The sequence below is a fragment of the Megalopta genalis genome, chromosome 9, assembly GCF_051020955.1.
Source record: "Megalopta genalis isolate 19385.01 chromosome 9, iyMegGena1_principal, whole genome shotgun sequence".
NCBI lineage: Eukaryota > Metazoa > Arthropoda > Insecta > Hymenoptera > Halictidae > Megalopta > Megalopta genalis.
In genome coordinates, this window is record NC_135021.1 from 18,459,637 (window position 1) to 18,480,882 (window position 21,246).

General features: G+C 37.4%; 1 protein-coding gene across 2 annotated transcripts in view; it reads left to right on the forward strand.

Annotated features, from left to right (window-relative positions):
* The window catches only part of Task6 (TWIK-related acid-sensitive K[+] channel 6), a 158,505-nt gene that overhangs the window by 116,919 nt on the left and 20,340 nt on the right, over positions 1-21,246 (forward strand). For both annotated transcript variants that reach the window (XM_033477915.2, XM_033477916.2), the window contains one exon: positions 20,358-20,488. The gene's annotated coding sequence lies outside the window, so the exon portion shown is untranslated. The remainder of the gene's footprint in view (positions 1-20,357; positions 20,489-21,246) is intronic.

Genomic DNA, 21,246 nt, shown 5'->3' on the forward strand with positions numbered 1-21,246 from the left:
CTGTAACTTCTATCGAGTCGAATGATGTTTTGCTCCCGTTTTACACCCGGCACTAGAATGCACTTCGAATGTTGTTGTTTACGACGAAACGAAAGAAACGTCGGAAAATGCAAACGAATTTCGAATTTCGAAATCGTATTTTTTTGACTTCAGGTGCCTGAATTACCATAATTTTGTACATTACTGTACATTAAAAAGTTAACATTATAAGTACTCGTTGATAATAATTGACATGATAGACGAACGAAGAAAAAATGAAGAACGTTGTTTAAAAAGCAATATACAGGGTGTCCCAAAATTCTGGTATTTCTGTGAACTGATGGGTTCCTCAGGCGATTTCAAGCAACTTTTTCCTTTACGAAAATGTTCTCCGAGTCTTCGTTTACGAGTTATTAACGAGAAACGCTGACCAAGCGGAGAGCGAGTGCGGCCAACGCTCCGCCCTCGCGGTCAGTACCGCGTCGCGTCAGCCGTCTGACGCAGCGGCAGTGGTCGTGCGGGCGGGGCGTCAGCCGTACGTGATCTCTCATTGGTCACTGTTTTTCGTGAATAACTCGTGAACGAAGCCTCGTAGAAAATTTTCGTAAAGGGAAAAGTTGCTTCGAATAACCTCAGGAATCTCTAACTTCTTGGAAACACCATATTCATGGGACACTCTGTATACTTTCGAATCCGAGTGAAAGCATGTCTACCACGACGACCATTGCGCGTTTCGATGTACATTTCGGGGCTTAGGTTCGATCGCGATCGACTTCGACGGTAAACATATTCGTCATAAATTCTCGCGTTTCTCGTGCGTTTTCGCATAGTCGGAGCACAATATCGGAGACTTAAGTCGGTACCATGTTCCTTCGAGTGCTGCATATAAAACTTTCCGAAAATAACTCGGAAACTTCGCATCTTCTGGCCATAACAAAGAGACTGCGAATCGATTGCGCACAGCGGGATTACGACTTGGCGAATATTCAGCGTGGATATTACGTGAATAAACAGCAACATATGTGGAGCGGTGCTGCGCGTTTCCCGAGCGATTGATTGTAATGTGGTTGCAGTATGTCGGAATTTGTTTACGAGACATTCAATGCACCGTATCGATCGTGACCCGGTGGTTGTTGTTGTTATCAATAGTTTCTTATGGCCGTCATAAATAACAGAGACATCGCGTCTGTAAAAATAGTTCGCAATTTAATCCAGATTACAAACAGCGAATAAATTATTAATAAATTATCGCTAAACCCACGAATGTTGACCAATATATTATTATTACTATATTATATAAAATATATATATAGGCGCCAATACGGCGATAGGCCGAATGTTTTCCTCAAGGTCATTTGTTTCGAGATTTCAAGGTCATCGTACATTTTTTTAGATGAGACTACATATTTTCACTATAGCAGTCTTATAGCGTATAAATAAACAAATCCAACGAGGTGCAACATGTTGACCTTCACGCGACCTTCAGCATCAAGATGATGCGTTCTGTAAACCTATTGTTATATCTGGACACAGTTGGCGTGACAATGGGCGCGAATATGTCACCGAATGTTCACCCAAACTCTCCGATAAGTCCGACCATAGCGACAGCTACCAATCTTCACCGAATCCGATCATGGACAACCCTTTCGCCGGAATTTATTCGGGGCTGATCGATTCGTTTCAAGTTCAATCCGTATCGAATCGTAGCAGGCACGCGAAAAACTGAATGAACCCGTCGTCTCCTTTGTCACGTTCGCAGATTTTTCTAATCTTCGTTTTTGTGATCCCGAACCTTTTTTCCGGCCGGAGTCATGCGTGAGTACAAAGGCCTTTCAACGAAGAAAGCAGAGCATCTCTTACGAACCTGGTACAACGGATTACGCAACGTTCCGAAGAAACCAAATATCGAGTGCACGTACGCGCACGCCGCCGCCATTTTCAGACCAATTTTGGTGGTATAAAAGGAACGCGAATTTGTTTCTCGTCGAACACAGTATCCTAGAATTAATATCCGAGCATAGAATACGGCTTGTAGAATCGAGCTTAGTATAGCACACAGGCACACGACAGGGTGTCCCGAAATTGTGGTATTTCCGGGAAGTGGGGGGTTCCCGGGGTCATTTGAAGCAACTTTTTCCTTTGCGAAAATGTTCTACGAGGCTTCGTTTACGAGTTATTAACGAAAAACGCGGACCAATGGGACGCGGGATCGGCTGGCGCGAGGCGGCCGCGCCAATCAGCGGGACTGGGCTTCGCGCGCTCGTTGGCTTGGCCGCCGCGCGCTCGTCTCTCATTGGTCACTGTTTTTCGTTAATAACTCGTGAACGAAGCCTCGGAGAATATTTTCGCTAAGGAAAAAGTTGCTTCGTATGATCTTAGGAACCCCTCGTTTCCCGGAAAGACCATAATTTCCGGACACCTATAACCTTAACAAAAGAATGACAATGCAAACATAACGCTATCTATTCGTGCAAACCGAAATTACTTTCTTGCCAACCTAATGGAATATTTTTATCAGAAAAGTACTAAAATATTGAACGATAAAGTTTGCAATTAAACAATGTTCAAGGTAATCGAAATTATTGCTCAACGTGTACGAAAGCATATTTCGCGTTTATTTGCCGTCACGGTGCACAAATTTTAACGTGGGAGTTTCACGAAAAATCCGTTCGCGAGTGTCGCAGCTGTCACATGGAAAATATAAGCGCGAGTAGACATACGTCGTCGTCGTCGTCCAGATCGGAAACAGATTTTCCGCGAGAAAGTCGGTTCGAATAGACTGCTGCATACATAGATATGTACGAAATTTGTTCTCGTCGGTGCTGATGCACCGAGGGACCAGCGAAAAATTAACTTCATCCCGGATCCCTTCTACACGAATTTTATGATAGGAATCTTCTCGCGTACAATTCCAATTCGTCTCGTCGCGGGACGCGAATCGATCCCCTCTGTCACAACTGGGCCAATCTTTTTAATATTCCCCCCACCCCCCCCCCCTCCCAGCGTATTAAATTGATCTCCGGTAGAAATTGCAAAATTCATCGGTAAGTTCGATAGATTCTATGATTAAATCACGATCAATGTCTGACAAAGGAAAATACATATCTCCAATTGTAACGAACTGATTTTAATTAGATATATTATAGTTCGGTATACAGGGTGTCCCAAAATTATGGTACCTCCGGGAAATTAGAGATTGCTGAGGTGATTCGAAGCAACTTTTTCCTTTAGAAAAATCTTCTCCGAGGCACCGTTATCGAGTTATTAACGAAAAACACAGACCAATGAGAGATCGCGTACGGCTGACGCCCCGCCCTCGCGACCACTACCACTGCGTCAGACGACAGGCGCGACGTGGCATTGAGCGACTGATCAGTATTAGAAAGCACATACTATACTATAAATATACTTATAAATATACTATACTATGAATATACTTATAAATATATCATACTATAAATATACTTATAAATATATTATACTATAAATATACTTATAAATATACTGTACTATAAATATACTGTACTATAAATATACTATATTATAAATATACTGTACTATAAATATACTATATTATAAATATACTATAATATAAATATACTTATAAATATATTATACCATGAATATACTTATAAATTACACTATACTATAAATATACTTATAAATGTACTATAATATAAATACACTTATATATACTATAAACACACTTAAATACACTTATAAATACACTTATAAATATACTATACTATAAATATACTTATAAATATACTTATAAATATCGCATAACTCAGATAACTCACATAACTCAGATAACTCACATAACTCGGATAACTCAAACAACTCAAACAACTCACATAACTCGGATAACTCGGATAACAACATCTCAGAAGCCGTCCAAATATTATCGTCGCCCAGCATAAACAAAAGATTTCCAATTGCATCACGACAATTCAAATTAGAGCAGCCAGCTCTATCCGCATTCATTGCACCCGTTACAATTCTCCCCAATCCGAACGCCTCTATTTAAATTTAAATAGTACCCCCATTAACTCGCGGTGTCTTCGGTAAGAAGAGTAAGCGCAACGGAATTGCCGAGCACGGTGGGGAAAAAAAGTAGTACGAGCGAATTGCTTCTGCGGCGAATCCGGCCGCAACTCGAAACCCGAAATCTCTCACTGTTTCCCCGGTGGCCATGCGTTGTTATTAAGACGAACCGCGCTCTCACTGCTGCGTTTATCTTGCGGCTTCGTATTGCCGTGGGTCGGAACATAACCTAATCCGAGCATCTTCGTTTATCTTTAATAAGCCATCGTACCGGCGCAGCCAGAGATACAATCTGCTCCAAGGATTTTTAAAGCGCGACGAACGACCGCGCGCGATCGGATTCCATTCGCGTGCGATCAGCTCGCTTGGAATTGTTTTTTGTACGGAACGCGGTAGCGAGGAATCGGTAAATCGGTAAAATATAATATTATTAATATATATATTACGGTATAATATATATAATAATATATAATAATATATATAATATATATAATATATTGTAGTATAATATAATATTATATATATTATTATGGTATAATATATAGTAATATATATATATATAAAATATAAAATCGGTAAATTATAATTAATTAATAAACATTATTTGATATTAGATTGCGAGCCTGCGAACGCGGCGAATAATAATATATATTATATATATAATAATATATATATATAATACATATATAATAATATATGTAATTTAGTGTGTACAGAGAGACCGATGCATACCTTTTACATTCCGTCGCGTCCTTCGTTCTCATTTCAGGCAGCAACATCCGGCGCGTCGTAATTTCTCCCACACTCCGCTGCCCGGCCATTGGCGCCACCACAGTCACCGAAGCGCGCCCTACCACGCGTCCCATCGCCCGGCGCATCCACCTAACCTTTCCGCCCTTTCGTTCCGCCTGTTCCGTGACTCTAGCGACGACCGGCTGCCGTGACCAACTTCAGCCGCGCGGGTCGTCAACGCGGCCGTCAACTGGCTGCTTATTAATGGGAAGACTTGTTGCACCCGCGTATCGTTCCGCGACATCGACTCTTTCTTTTTTTTCAAGATCGAGTTTTTCAGTGAAAAGAAGAATACAGCGGTCGAATGCGGCTATTTTCGAGCTGCCGTCGAATGAAATATGTTGACTGTTTTAACGTGTTAAAACCGGGTGGGATGAAACGTTTCGTTGTTGTTGGAAGACCAATCTCGATGGTGCGAGGATATTTTTGCTCGGCGAAATAATTAATAATAATTAATATTATATAATATATATTATTACCAAGTTATATAATATATAATATATTAAGTTATACAAGTTAATATAAATACATAAGTTAAATAATACATAATATATTACATTATATATTATATAATAAATAACTTATTCTTAGCTCGTTCGTACACAGTCGACCGCTCACTTCGTTGATCCCCTATTTTATCCCAATTTTTTTCTTCACACGAGTAAGTGTGAAGAAGCGTGTATTTTCAGACTTGTCTCGATAATAACGAATAACTTCGTTACCGACGCAGGTGCAAGGGAAAAAGGAGCCGGCGCCGCCAGAAGTCAATACATATTCTCCAGCGCACGTGTACACAGAATGAAAAAGAGTGCCGCCAAGATCCGGTACGGACGAAAACTCTTTCTCGCCCACTAATGTAATTGAATCGACGGCGGCGAACTAGGAAAGAGAGTATATATATATATATGTACTCTTCTCTATATCTCGTGCTCAGAGATGTGTCAACGATAATGTCGAAAACTACTACAAGAGAAAATTCAACGGGGAAAATCGTGGGGATTCGTCGTTTCCGTCTGACCGAAGTTTAACTTGCAAGAAAAACTGCGATAAGTAATAAATAACAAAGCGAGTCGTTCAACGCTTTCGCGTTTAATCCTCTTGTAAACAACACGTTGTATATAAAAAGATAATATAGTTAAGTTATGTATATAAAAGGATATTATAGTTAAAAAAAGCTTAAGACGATCCCCGTATTTCGATAAAAGAGGGAAATAGGAAAAAATGAATTATTGCTGCGTATGCTTCTCGTTATATCAAACGAGTTTCGAATTATATATAATATTATGTAACATTAATATAATATAGCATGTATAACATATATTATATAATATATATAACATGTATAACGTAATATTATATAATATATATAATAATGTATAGTATATATTATTAATATATATATATATACATTAATAATATATACTATACATTATATATATATATAACTTATATTCAAGGCTCTCCCGTAAAAAAGAAAGAAATCGCTAATCAACGTAGCTGTAAAAACAATCCTGATACAAGGCTTTCCGTGACTTATTCAACCGACAACTGAGAAACGAACGGGGGTTAAAAACAAGACCGCCGTTGCTTTGAAAAATTGACGAAGAAATCGATCACCGTGAATCGCGAATGTTCAAAAGCTGTGAAACAATCGCCACGCCGACAGGTAACGCGTTAATGAAGCGTCGAAAATTGGTTCAACTACTGAATTACCAATTACGTGCTCCGCCGAAGCCGTTTGTTAAAAAAAAGAAAAAAGGAGAAGTATACCTCCTCGACGAGGAGAAAACACGTAAACCCAGCCGGATCATAAATATTAATGGAATGAGAGGGGTAAATGCGGAGCAAACATTCAATCAAACTTTTTTATTCTCTCCCTTTATTTGCCGACAGAAAAAAGGATGGGTAAAAAAATCGGTTCGCGTCGAGGACCACTCGAGAGGGAACAACGCTAACGACTCGAGCAACCTGTCCGAAATAAAATTGCTCTCGAGCTTCGGGAAACTCCTTTGTGGAACACCCCCCCCCCCCCCGAGCTGGCGCCGAGCGGTGTCTAAATGTTTGGAAATTTTATGTACTATCGTCCTCCACCGGCGCCTCTGTTTAAACTTTTTATCGCGAAAGAAAAGCTTGAGAGCGCCGAAGGGAAAGGTAACCAACCCCGTTCGGATCGTCGAAAGCGCTTTAATCCTTCGCGAACGACTGGTCGAACGATTAATGGTCGGATTCTAATTATCGGATTTCTCTCTCTCTCTCTATATGTATTATTATATTGTATATAATATTATTATGTTATTATATATTATTATATATTATTATCATATTATACATATTATGTTATTATTATTGTATTATATATGTTATTATATATATAGTTATATATTGCTATTATTACTATTATTATATTCTTATTATTGTTATATTTTATCTCTCTCTCTCTCTCTCTCTCTCTCTATGTATTATTATATTATATATATAATAGAGATAAATAATAATAATAATAATAGTATATATATATATATATTATATATATATATAGAGAGAGATATTTATATATCTCTATATATATATATATATATATATATATATATATATATATATATAGAGAGAGAGAGAGAGAGAGAGAGAGAGAGAGAGAGAAAGGGGGAGAGAGAGAAATATTCAGAGTAATAGAAACGAATAATTTTGTTATTTTCATTGCCAATTTTAGCGAATCAAAATTAAAATAAAAATGAGTCCTAAATATACTTCAAAAAAATCTAACTTTTCATTATTACGATTGTCTGCAACAATTTGCGATCTAGTAATAATAATAATAATAATAATATAATAATAATATTTCTCTATCTTTTGCTCAACCAGATGTATTCGAGATTAATTAGCTGCTCAAACAGTAATCGAGCTCCGAAAGTGCCACTTTCAGGAATACATACCTTCGAGATTCATTTGTAAGATTCACAGTCATAATTAGGACAAAGATAACGCGAGAATTACTGTTCAGTATAAAAAGGAACTTCTCGGTTCTTTGGAATGGTTCCAAGATCGTAGTTATTATTCTGTACATACAGAAACAGAAGGATTAGCAACGGCTACTTGCTAATTACTTGGTCTGTCTATGTATATATGTATATGTATATATATGCACGCTGCATCTACTCTCTTAAAAAAGGTAGTCGGTGCCAAGATCGTTTTCGATAAGCCATTTCGACCATAAAGCAAGCGATTAATTACGATAAGAGGGAGCTCGACGCGGCTAATAACGGAGCCTGAGAATATGACGCGACAATAGTTCGCTTCTCTCTTTTCAGAAGTACTTTTTGTTTCCTTTTATACGTATGTATAAGGTGGCCCATTTAAATCGATCCAATATCTGAATATCTTCGAAACCGTCGACGTTGCTAAGAAATGTTCCGAACGAAATTTGCATGGTTTTCGGGAGCACGTGATCTGATGTTAATGATGACTCTTCTAGGTGAACGCGTCGAGGACATTTGAAGGTCAAGTTTTTTTTTTATGAGATCATATAGTTTTTATTATACCAGTCGATTCAGCTCGTCATTCTCTTTCTAAAAGTATTAAGGCATTTATTGCGAAAAATCATCGGTTTGAAAGATATTTGAATTTTCATTTAGTAAACATCTGAGTTGACGCGAACCGAAATTACTTTCTTGCCAAGCCAATATTATATGTATACTCGATGAAAATTGCAATTTTGGCGAATAATTTGGGAAAGTATACAGGGTGTCCCAAAAATGTCTCGCAATACGGAAATGTGGGGTAGCTGAGGTCATTCTAAGTAACTTTTTCCTTTGAGGGGTTCCAGATATACAGCAACTTTTTCCTTTACAAAATTTCTCTACGACGCTTCGTTCACGAGTTATTAACGAAAAACGCTGGACCAATGAGGGGCGAGCGCTCGGCTGGCGCTACGCGCGGCCGAGCCAACGAGCGCGCGAAGCTCTGTCCCGCTGATTGGCGCGGCCGCCGCGCTTGGCCGAGCTCGCCTCCTATTGGTCAGCGTTTTTCTCTAATAACTCGTGAACGGTGCCTCGTAGAACATTTTCGCTACGGACAAAAGTTACTTCAAATGATCCCCATGAGAAAACCCCACTTCCCGAAAGTACCATAATTTCGGGACACCATGTATATATTTCAACGCGATATATCACTCGGTCCGTCGAAAAGCGAGAAAATTTCCGTTCGAAGGGAATTTCGGTCGCCGTGAGCGTGCGCTCGCGCGCACTCTGGAACGGTCTCGTTTGGATAGGGCTGATGGACCGGCCGATATTCTGCGAATGCAGTCATGCAAACAGACACGCGAGTCGATCGAGATAGATGGAGGATTATGAGGGTCAATCGTATTTTACGAGCGCGTTCCACTATGGGATCGTTCCACTCATGGGGCCGGGTTTTACGAGAGTAACTGCCGAATGAATCCAATGATTTTAAGTGGAAATGTTATTACGTCAAAAATATAACCGACTGTGCTCAGGGTAATTTATGTCAATTTTCTCAAGCATATATTTTCAGCTAGATTTCTTTCAAACACGTGTCAGGTTTCCATGGACAACAATAAAACACGTTTTATAGTTTTAATAATAAATAATTAATAATAAATTAATTAAAATAATAATTTAATAATAATATAATTTTGATTAATTAATACAAGATAGACAATGAGAGATAACAACGTTTAATAATAAATTAATAATAAATTTAATAATAAATTAATTAAAACAATTTAATAATAATATAATTTTGATTAATTAATACAAGCTAGCCAATGAGATAACAACGTTTATGCTCGAAGTCCAAATGTACGCGTGCCCAAATCTCGCCATTCGAGCGTTTAAAAATGGCTGCACAATTTTGAAGGGTGACTGTACTTCTTCCGTGAAGTACTCCTTCGGCTGACTGTACGTCTCCGCGAAACAGCAGTCCCGCGCGTTGATCTTGAGAGTTCTTATTAACATTGCGGAAACGCAGCGGGTCTGTCGCGATTTAGCACGCGAACATATAATTGAATCGAGAATTCGTGAGCCTGTTTCCCTCCTCGGGGAAAGCAGCCTATTAATTGTGATTCCGCGATGAGCAGCGTCGCCGAGCGTGCACGCGGCGTTAGGTTAGGATGACACGTCAGCGAATACGTGACAGGAGACATGCGTGTTCGCATTTAGGTATTATTTCTCGCACTTGTTAACATCGGTATACACTGATTTGTGTACGGGTTCACCTCCGAAGGACACCTGCTGATTTAGTATAAATTATAAGTATTTTTCTATAAGTAAAAAAAATTTTCCTCATTCAGCTCGGGTAATGTTTTATGTTTAATAGCGTCGTTTTTATGGCGTCGAAAGTACACATTAATATATTATAATATTATATTTACTATATTATATATTATAATTATTGACATAATTATATATATATAATTATGTCAATAATATGCCAATAATTTGATGAATTTGTTCCTAGATAAAACAAATAATAAGAATATTAATCAATGTCGGAATCAAGCTGTCAACTCGCGCTCCGTTTCTCGTGACTCACCCTGTATATCTGTCGTATTCGAATCAACGACATTTTTTCTGTCTCTGTTACGATACTTTGCACTTTATCTGCGAAGCTATTCGACAATTTTCGGGTTTTTATTATTATTAGATATACATATATCTAATATACATATACTGGGTGTCCTAAACTTATGGTACTTATGGTATGAGATTATTCGAAGTAACTCTCTCTTTCCTTAGCGAAATTGCAATCCGCGGCTTCGTTTACGAGTTATTAACAGACAAACGGTGGCCAATGAGAGGCGAGCTCGGCGGCCGAGTCAACGAGCGCGCGAGGCCGCCGCGCGCCAAGCGAGCTCTCGCCTCTCATTGGTCAGCGTTTTTCCGTTAATAACTCGTGAACGAAGCCTCGGAGAAAATTTTTGTAAAGGAGAAAATTGCTTCAAATCACCTAAGGAATCCCCCATTTCTTGGAAATACCATAATTTTGGGACATCCTGTATTCCTTGGGGCAAAAGAAATGGTAACAAGCCTAGACTGCAACGTTTAAAAATATATAAATGTATATACTGTGATCGTACCTTTCCTACTGTGTACACACGAAATTTGAATATTTCGGTCGAAGAAATTTCAGTCGTATTTGCGCTCCTGCACAAGCGTATTAGGTGCTTGGAAACTGCAATAATTTCTCAGAAGAACCTCACCTCCTCCTTTTCGCCCAGAGCTTCATCGATGAATTGAAGTATAAACGACGTAACTTTGAGGGCTTTCGACGGGTAATAGCTTGAAGGAAGGTGTTTCAAGTAATATTGAAGGTGTGCCAATATTGATGGTCTGCCAAAAATGTTCCTTTTTGAAAGGTGATTCGGAGGCCGACTGTGCGAAGAATTTCTTACGTATCTTTTATATATTTCCTTCAATATTACTTCTCTGATATACAGGGTGTCCCAAAATTATGGTACTCCCGGGTACTTCTATAATATTTAAAAGCTTTTTTTCTTCGTTTTCTTCCCCTTTTTATCGAACGAATAATTATTTATATCAATGTGAATAACATTTTGTTTTTATTGTTTTAAAAAAAGACTGATGCAACTGAAATATTATCCGTTTAAATTGACGATTACAATAACTCATTAATTTTGAAAGTGAGGCAAGTCCATTTGGTTATAATGAAACCTTTATGTTCTTTAGCCAGGATTATAAACAATATTGGATTATAAACTTACATTATCTAATACCACAAAATACAAAAGATATATATTATATTAATATGAAAAAATTATATTATATTAAAATATTAATACTTATCAATATTTTCAATTTATTGAAATGCAATCCCTTAAATGTCTCGCGATAACAAAAAAAAATGGACTTGCCCCACTTTCGAAAAAAAGCCGGCTCATTTATGGACGATCATTTTAACGAACACGCAGCTTAAATGTTCATTCAGTGGACCGATCACCCCGGGATATCGATTCGAAGAAGTTGACCTTTCGATAAAATGTCGCTGCATGAATCCGTCGACCCGCACTACCCTCTGCTAAAGTCAATACTCTCGAAGACGAGGGAGGTCCACACGACGAAACGAAATCTCATTGGCCGAGCGAAAATAAGATATACGAAGCAACGAAAAATTCTAATTAGAAAAAACTCCGATAATTCTGTGGCATTATTCGAATGAGAAAAAAAAGATCACATTTCGCGAACAGAAACGAGCGATGGCGTTCGTACGCGACCGAGAACAAAGCTACGAGCGCAAAGCTTGTGGCTCGCATACGCACGTATGAGAGATTTCTATGCTCCAAAAATGTATTCCAACGAAATGTGCTCGCATCGTTGTCAGCGGCAACGGCCGCCATGCACTTTTGTAAACGATGAAATCGGCGATGCGCAATGCAGCGTGTGCACAACTGCAGTACCATCGTTCGATCCTGCGAGACATTCCAAAAAATCTGTCTGTATGACGCTTTTTGTTCGAAGTACGAACATCGATCGCCGATTAAGCATGGGGCCCCATGGCTGGTAAGCACGGATCCGTAAACAGAAGACTTTGTGCTGATTGTTCGACACGAAATAAGAATATAATTAATTGTTTTATACTAATAATACTATAATAATATTATACTAATATTATGCTAATGATACAATTATTATACTAATATTGTACTAATAATACAATTATTATACTATAATGTTATAATATTATACTAATAATACAATTATTATACTATAATGTTATAATATTATACTAATAATACAATTATTATACTATAATGTTATAATATTATAGTATAATAATTAGTATACTAATATTTATACTAATAATTAGTATACTATATTTAGTATACTAATATTTATAGTTATATTTTTATACCAATTACGGCATATAGTATACTATATATATATATACTATACTATATTTAGTATACTAATATTTATACTAATATACCACTAATAATATACTAATATTTATAGTATATTTCTTATACTATATAGTATATTATAGTATATTTTTATATTATAAAAATAATAATACATCAATAGTTTCAGTTCCGTTTTCAACCAACGACGAACGTTATACGTCGCGTTTCCGGTCGTTGGATTTAAATTTCTCAGGCGACAGGTTTTGTCGTATCTCGCTGTTATTTAGTACTCCGTAACGCCGTCCACACACGGCGAATTCCATCGGTATCGGTCGTTCCTCCCCCGCGTAGTTGAAAAATCGTTCTCACGATCCTAATCGCGGTCGTTACGTTGATTCAGGCGCGGTCGCGGAATTACCGTGCCGATCCGACCGGGGAATAATAAATAAGGCCGTGATTAAATAAATCGTGATTTCCATTCGAAGAAAAGCAACTTGCCGGGGGCGGAATTCCTGCGGCGTAAAAAAAAGGGAAAGAGAAACAGCCCCCGTTAGGGGCGCGCGAGAGTGCAAGAATGAGGCGGGAGGGGGAGGGGGTGGGAGATCGAGAAGGAGGGAAATGTGGATGAGAGCCATAAAAGCAATTTATCGTAAATTCAATAAGACACCGAGGAGAGACCAATCTCAAGCCTAACGGGTACGCGCGTTAATTTAAACCGGGCGGGGACAATTTGATTTCCGCTTGGCGCAGAAAGCCGCGCCGCCGGCAGAATTTATGCCGTTTAACTTATCTCCGCCGATTGTCCGACGACGAATCGACCTGTCCACCGAAAAAAATTTCTCAGCCGCGACGAACCCCCGCGCGAACAAATAAATCGAAAGCACTTTCTCCGCGACGCCGAGAGAGTTCGGTTCGCGAAAGCGCCGCCATATTGAAAAGTGAAAAGTTCCCGAGCGATCCGAGGAAGAAACTGCTAACAAGAAGTTTCCTGATCTATTCTGGCCTATAGTTTGCAGGTTAACTGCCGCCATCAGTGCCTATAAAGGTACAAGTACTTCTTTCATTGTCTAACACGGGGCGGTGTACAGTCGGCGTAGAAAGTATTCGTACACCATCTAAAACGGGATATAATTTTTATTATAACTAGGCCAATATACAGAGTGGGGCATTTCAAACAGATATAATAACTATATAGTTATTATATAGTTATAGATATAATAACTATATAGTTATTATATAGTTATAGATATAATAACTATATAGTTATTATATAGTTATAGATATAATAACTATATAGTTATTATATAGTTATAGATATAATAACTATATAGTTATTATATAGTTATAGATATAATAATTATATAGTTATTATATAGTTATAGATATAATAACTATATAATAACTCGCTTGTTTTTGAAGATAGGAGAAAATGCATTAGACCAAACTTACTTGGTATCGGGGGGCTCATAATCCGGTATTACCAATTTTTCTGTAGGTGGAGGCGTCGAGGAGATATGAAGGTCAATTCTGTTTTATTAAATGGAACAGTAAGCTTTTTACTTACATTCTGATACAGTGTTTCGAGGCGAATACAATGAACTATTATGATCGACAGACTCCACGACGCATTCACCTATTTCATATATTTGTTCTGCTTGGCGTAACTTATTTGTCTGTACTCTCTTTTGTAACTCGCTAATTCCGAGCCACGGGATTTAATAGTTCGTCAATATCTTAACGACTCGAGTTTCAGGCCACGTGAATAATTGTGAATCAGCGCAAAACACCACGGTCACGACAGATGCGTTCGCAGGAATCGTTTTCGGTCGCCCGCTTGTAGCTTCCTAATAGCACAATTCGTTAACCGGCGGTAACGCTGATATATACAAACAACCATGCCGGAGTTTAGTTTATAATCTGAGTTTATGATTACCATCAGAAGCACGCTCCGGCGCCTGCCGCGAACACCTTGAAGATTGAACACGCCATAGAACTGCGAAACCGTGCAAACTTAATTTCGAGTTAGTTTTGAGTAGGCAACCGGAACAGCTTAACGGGATGAACTTGAAAGTATGTTAAATGCCCGCGAGGGAGTGCTATCATTGGTCCGTAATTATCCCCTCTTCAGCCACGATGTTAATATCTTTCGTTTATACGGTTCACGTTCGGTCACGTTTTGCGTGTCACGATCTTCTTAGTCCACGGCGCGAAATGATAATTAATTGCAAGTAAGATCGTTCGCATCTTCATCTATATTTCCGAATCGATTAACAATTTATTCTTTTTAGTTTTTTAGTTGCTGCTAAAGTCGAAGAAAAAGGATGTCGCCATTTTGTACATCATTGAGATTCCTACAACATTTTGGTACGGACTATACCCAGAATCGTATCCAATAAAAAGATTTTTAATCTTTAATATATATATATTAAAGATTAAAAATATATAATAATATATATATATATATATATATATATATATATATATATATATATATATATATAATACTAATAGTATAGTAATAATATAATTATTATACTGATATTAAACTAATAATATTATACTATATATATTATAATATATTTATTATATATTTTTAATATATATACTATACTATATATATATTAAAGAAACTACACTTATACACGTTCATACTCAGAGCCTGGTCTCTAAGCTCTTAAAATGAACGACTGTCCACGAATTACGGCACCGACTGACAATGACTGCCGATCGATCCGGGAGTCCCTGTAATTAGGTTCGCGACCATGCCATAAACCGCCTCCGAATCGCCTAGCATCGCTACTAAGCGCGGCCTGTTTGAGAGAGGACGCAAAATTTCCTCCAGGTCAACCCTCGCTAACTTCGGGTAACGTTACGCGCTCGGCTTGGGCTAACCCTTTGGGAGTACAGTAAATTCTCCCTAATAGTCCCGCAGCTTGCTATCGAAAATGGACAACTTAGGCGAACCGGACACGATTCTTCGAACCTCCCGGCTCGCCTCTATCGTTGCCGACATCTCGTGCGAAGGAGAGAGAGAGAGAGAACGAAAATCGGGTCAGTCGGTAAATTCAAAAGCCAGCGGCCAGTATAATATAATAATAATTATAATATTTATGATAATTATAATATTATTATAATTATTACAGTATTATTATTATAATAATAATTATTATTATTATATTATAATTATTATAATATAATATAATATATTATATTATTATAATATATAATAATATTAAATTAAAAATAATATCTTCAAGCATGTGCAACACACATCGTATATCACACTGGTCCGTTGACCGAGCACATTTGCTACAGCATAATCCAGAAAATAGCCGCGGCGCGACAAAAATATTTAACCAGATCGATACGCGCGAATATCGCAGCGGTTTTTGCGGAAGCCAATTTTAGATCGGTAGACTTCGGAAGATCGGCACGAATCCGCGGTAGAAATCTATACGGGTCCGGTTTCTCCGTATGGTTGTGTCGTGTTCCCGTTGCAAATTTGATGAGGCCGAGGTTTCGAATTCAGACGGCTAAATTCTGTCAAGTGAACGCGAATCAGCTTCCCGGTCGGATTATACGAGCAGTCACGAATCGTCCTTGCAAAATTAACCCTTAGAAGTTTCTATCCAGGTGTTCTGATGCAGCGGCGCAACCTCGGATCCGGTAACGAATTTAGCGTCTCGCCAGTCAACTAACAGCAATACGTTTCTGCTGCTAGGTGGATTATATTTCGTGACGCGACGCCTAGATGGATATTTTGGACAATGGAACAGTTCCTCAAACCATCGCCTCTAGCATGTCGAAAACGCTTGAAATTCGTCAATTTGAACTTCTGAACTTCTTGAATTTTCGTTTGCACATCTCCGAACTTGAATTCTTTACGTTCTCTCGACAAAACCTACGGGAATATACACACAAAATTAGATATAATAATGTCTGATAATACAAAAATAATAATATAATATCTTAATAATAATAATAATATTTTAATAATTATATCTCAATATCTTAATAATATTTTATTAATAATATCTTAATATCTTAATATCTTAATAATAATAATATCTTAATATCTTAATATCTTAATAATAATAATATCTTAATGTCTTAATAATAATATCTTGATGTCTTAATAATAATAATAATATCTTAATGTCTTAATAATAATATCTTGATGTCTTAATAATAATAATAATATCTTAATATCTTAATGTTAATAATATCTTATATAATAATAATTTATCACGAAAATGGTAATCTTGCGGCCATCAAAGCATCAATAAATGTCAAGGTTAAATTGCAAAGCTTTTTTAGCAGCGAGAACTCCCGAAGTCCGCCACAACAGGACACAATAATTGGCTCCTCTGCCCTACCTACCTTCGAGAGAGGTTTCCCCTTTGAAGTCCCAAATTATGGTGAAACCAACAAAAATTGTTTGATACTTCTCTGAAGGTTCTCCACGAACCAGCAAAGTTCCATAAAAATATATATATATATATATATATATATATATATATATATATTATGTTATTTATATTTATTTTATTTATATATATTATTATATTATTATTATTATATTATATATTATAGTAGTATAGTAGTATAGTTATTTCACCTGGAGCCGTTGCGAAGATCGCGGCAATATCTTATCTGCTTATCTTTTGTTGACACGTCCAGGTTAACCGTTTCGCACGTGTACAGTAAATATTTTCAGACAGTGGAGTGCCGCGACGAAGCGCCGGGTATTCGATTCAACAATGAGCCGACCACCCACCTGTCCCTCGACGCTCTGCCCTCGACGCGGCTCGAGCAATTAAAAATTGTAATCGAGCCCCGCCGTCGGTATCAAAGGGAATTAGACACTCGATCGAGACACTTCGCTTTCGTTCGCGTTCCGTTCCCCGTAACAAGGAAATCACCTCAGGACCGTTCGACGACCAATTAGTATCCTGGTTCTTCGATTCGAACGCGGCTACCTTATCCTTTCGCCGACACCGGCTGCCCCGGAGTCGACTAACAAACAACCCACTTATGAATGAGGGAGTCACTACAAGCCGCCACGTCGGCTTATTGGAAATGCTGCGATCGTGTCCCCGAGTGGTGTAATCGAGAGCTTCTAGATTCCCAAGAGTATTTTCGCGGCGCTCTGTTAAGATATGTCCGGATTGCAGCAACAATCAAGACACTTTTTTTATATTTCACCTGTTGTTGCTGCTGCTTTCTATGGTAGCTTTGCTTTTATAGGTTAGGAAGCCACGTGATCTGATACTGGTTTAGACACAGTTATTTTAGTTGATATACAGGGTGTCCCTGAAAGGTATTAGTTTGAAAGTATATATAATGTATGTTTAATATATAAATAATTATATTATTAAATAAAATAATATATATATTATATTCGACATATACATATATATATGTGTAGTTTGAAAGTATATATATTATATATTTAATATATAAATAATTGTATTATTAAATAATAATATAATAATAATAAAATATAAATAATAATATAAATAATAATCATATTATTAAATAAATATATATATATATTTAATAATATAATTATTATTTATATCTTTATACTATTATTTATATTATTTATATATTTATATATTTTTATTAATATATATATATATTAAAACGAGATTCTACTGTGATCTAAAACATTGAAAATTCCAGATCGTAGAAGCTGTGCTTTCGATTGTTCGAAACTGACCGTAAGAGATGCGAGCAGAAAAAAATTCCGCGAGAAATTCGAAATTGAACAGGGCGATAATTAAACGCACGACGATAACAGCCGTTGCAGCAATAGTGATTTCGTGAGCATAACCAACGCGTTGTCCTTCTCATCGATGAAAGCGGCGACGATATATATACAAAGTAATAATATGGTTCGATCATCGCTGACAAACGTGACGATGTCCTCCTCTCTCGTCACAAAGCCCGGCTCATTAGCGTAAATCCAGATTTAACAGGCTGAGACGACAATAATGAGTGTACCGTCCGATTCTCGTAACTACGGGGCGTTGTATGCGTTATTCATGGACCGGAATGACGACGGTGTCTAGAAAATCCATCGGGAAATCGATAACGGTTCGATGACCATGCCGAAAATACTCGCGCCGGCTGCATTGAAAGAGAATATTTTTTTCAAAGGGGATTCGATTTCACGAGAATTTCACGTGTGTGCGTGTAATTGTTATCGACGGAACGTCCGTTAAAGCGTTTCACGTATATTAGCTACTGTTACGCGGCATCATTACAAAATCCGCGCGGTGCATCGATTCCCGGTGAAAGTAAAAATATTGATAGCAATAGATGCGAGAGAAATGTCTTTGTTTATACGCCAGAAAAGTTCGATGTTGAACTTCCATTCATATTTAACGTTTAAAGAAAGTTTTAGTAAATATATTAAGTTTTAAGTATTCAGCTTTATTAAGTATTGAGTTTTAAGTATTCAGTTTTATTAAGTATTGAGGCATAAAGTATTAAGCTTTATTAAGTATTAAGCCATAAAGTATTAAGTTTTATTAAGTATTAAGCCATAAAGTAAAGTATTAAGTTTTATTAAGTATTAAGCCATAAAGTATTGAGTTTAAAAAAAAAGCTTGGCATTATCACTCTTTTTTCAAATCTGTAGTAATACAGATTATTCCATATTATATTATTCCATAATATATTATATATATTCCATATATAGTATTGGATATTAAAATATTCTTTATTAAAATGATATACCTAAATTTATCTAATATAAATATAATAATATAAAATATAATGATAATAATATATATAAATATTATATAATATAATAATAGTAATATATATAAATACTATATAATATAATATAATATATAATATATATATAATATTAATATATAATAATAATAATAATATAAATATAATAATATAAAATATATACCAAAATTTATGAAAATTTTGGTGTACCAGCTGCGAATCGAATGCCTCGTCGAAGACAATTTAAACATCGATTACACCGATGATCCATAGACACCGAATTAACTGAATTTATTTTTACTCTTCTCTAGCATGCCGCGTGCCGCTGTTATGATTCTTTGACATATCGTTTTCACGCCATTAATCGATGTCCATTAAAGTGAGAGAGAGAGAGGTCGTGGTAGCCCGGCAACGTGGGCAGAAAAAAAAAGAAAAGTCATCGATGCGGAGTCAAGAAAGGAGGACGTGAAACTGATTAAAAGCGCGCCGACTTGCAATTTTTACTCGATTTCCTATCTAGGACGTGGTCTCTGACATTTAAAAAAAATATAATCGAGATTTATGTAGTAACGCGGAAGCACAGTGACGTATTTATAATCCTCGGTCGTGCGATGGCGTCAGAAATGTTTCACGTTCGGCAGCATCCAAGAGTTCTACGGATAAAAAAAAAAGAATACGATAAAATGTTAAAAAGACGATCGAAAAAAGAAAAATCATAAAATTATCAATAAATTAAATTAACTGAACTCATTACCTTACAGTCTGACATAACCTTGAACATTGTCTTATCAATAAATTTGGCCAGTAAACAATACTACTCGTGTTGGCAAAGTTTCTCCGCGACGAGAGTATACTTTTGATCCTGACGTCACCTTTTGCCGATTAACGATATTAATCGGTCACGTTTTTTGATCTGTTTCAGTCGACACTGAAACCGTTGGGCGCTAAACTGAGGAATGGAGGGAACGTGGCAGTGGGAGCAGCGAAAGCACTGCCATATCATACTGCTCAACCCTTTGTCGTACGTAAAGGAGAACCCGGAACAGGCTGCAGGTCAGTTCTTCTAAATCAGCAGCGTTGTATCACCGAAAAATCCGAACATCTAACTGAAACGTCATCAGTCAGGAAATGTTTTAAAGGGGGATGTTTTAGCAGCATCCGAACCATTGGTGCCGATATGAATATACAACGTGTCCGAAATTATGCTGAGGTGATTTGAAGCAACTTTTTCCTTCGCGAAAATGCGATCCGCGGCTTCGTTTACGAGTTATTGACGAAAAACGTTGACCAATGAGAGGCGAGCTCGGGCGGCGCGACGCGGCCCAGCCAACGAGCGCGCCAGGCGCAGCGCCGCTGATTGGCTCGGCCGCGTCGCGCCAGGAGAGCTCGCGTCTTATTGGTCGCCGTTTTTCCGTTAATAACTCGTGAACGAAGTCTCGGAGAAAATTTTTGTAAAGGAAAAAGTTGCTTCGAATCACCTCAGAAATCACCTTATTTCCCGGAAATACCATAATTTTGGGACAGCCTGTATGAACCTCGCTTTGATGGAGTTCCCCCGTCTGACCACGAGGACCCTTTTCCTTCGCTCGCGTGACCACTCGATTCGTTTCCTTATCGCTTCAACGTAGAAATCGTTCAATTTATTAGCAGCACTCAGGGAGATAGCGTGAGAACGCTCTATCGGCGGTTTATCCAACTCCTTTCGGAGTTATCGAGGCAATTTTCTAACGAAACGCGTGCAAATTCGTTCGGTTACATGGCCCAGGTCCATTCGTACGCTGCACAGTGATCTCGATCGAGGGTCATTTTTG